At 47.2% G+C, this 1,088-nt stretch overlaps 1 protein-coding gene across 1 annotated transcript in view; it reads right to left on the bottom strand.

Moving 5' to 3' along the window:
• The window catches only part of LOC108285737 (msx2-interacting protein-like), a 33,552-nt gene that overhangs the window by 23,507 nt on the left and 8,957 nt on the right, over positions 1-1,088 (bottom strand). The gene's annotated exons all lie outside the window — the stretch shown is intronic.

Below are 1,088 nucleotides of genomic sequence, written 5' to 3'. Positions count from 1 at the left end.
GTAGAGACAGGGTTTCACCATGTTGACCAGGATGGTCTCGATCTCTTGACCTTGTGATCCACCCGCCTCGGCCTCCCAAAGTGCTGGGATTATAGGCGTGAGCCACCACGCCCGGCCCTTTTTTTTTTTTTTTAAAGACAGGGTTTCACCATGTTGGTCAGGCTGGGCTTGAACTCCTGACCTCAGGTGACCTGCCCACCTTGGCCTCCAAAGCGCTTGGATTACAGGCGTGAGCCACCACGCCCGGCCACTTATCTTCTTTTTTTAAAGATGGGGTTTCACCGTATTGTTCAGGATGGTCTTGATCTCCTGACCTCATGATCCACCCGCCTCAGCCTTGAAAAGTATTGGGATTACAGGCATGAGCCACCTCGCCCAGCTGCCAAACGGCATAATTTTTAAAAGTTAACGGTTCAGACAAAATACATCCACTACCGACCAACGTGACTGGTAAAAGACAAATCACGGCCAGGTGCGGTGGCTCACGCCTATAATCCCACCACTTTGGGAGGCCAAGGCAGGTGGATCACCTGAGGTCGGGAGTTTGAGACTAGCCTGACCAACACGAAGAAACCTCATCTCTACTAAAAACACAAAATTAGCTGGGTGTGGTGGTGCATGCCTGTAATCCCAGTTACTTGGGAGGCTGAGGCAGGAGAATCACTGGAACTCGGGAAGCGGAGGTTGCGGTAAGCCAAGATCAAGCCATTGCACTCCAGCCTAGGCAACAAGAGTAAAACTTGTCTCAAAAAAAAAAAAGACAAATTGCTAAATGTCAAATGTAGTTTAATAAACTACAAAATGGTTTTTGAGTACATAAGCCCCAGTTTTTAAATCAAAGGAAAAAAATGGTATGTAAAAAAAAGATCACTTTTAGTCAATTCTAAGAATCAAAGAAACTATAAATACATGTAAAAGTACATATGTGGCCGGGCGCAGTGGCTCAAGCCTGTAATCCAGCACTTTGGGAGGCCGAGGCGGGTGGATCACGAGGTCAACAGATCGAGACCATCCTGGTCAACATGGCGAAACCTCGTCTCTACCAAAAATACAAAAAATTAGCTGGGCATGGTGGTGTGTGCCTGTAA

The sequence above is a fragment of the Cebus imitator genome, unplaced genomic scaffold, assembly GCF_001604975.1.
Source record: "Cebus imitator isolate Cc_AM_T3 unplaced genomic scaffold, Cebus_imitator-1.0 Scaffold15, whole genome shotgun sequence".
NCBI lineage: Eukaryota > Metazoa > Chordata > Mammalia > Primates > Cebidae > Cebus > Cebus imitator.
The sequence above is the reverse complement of the archived record's forward strand: the minus strand, read 5'-3'. Positions and strand labels throughout refer to the sequence as shown.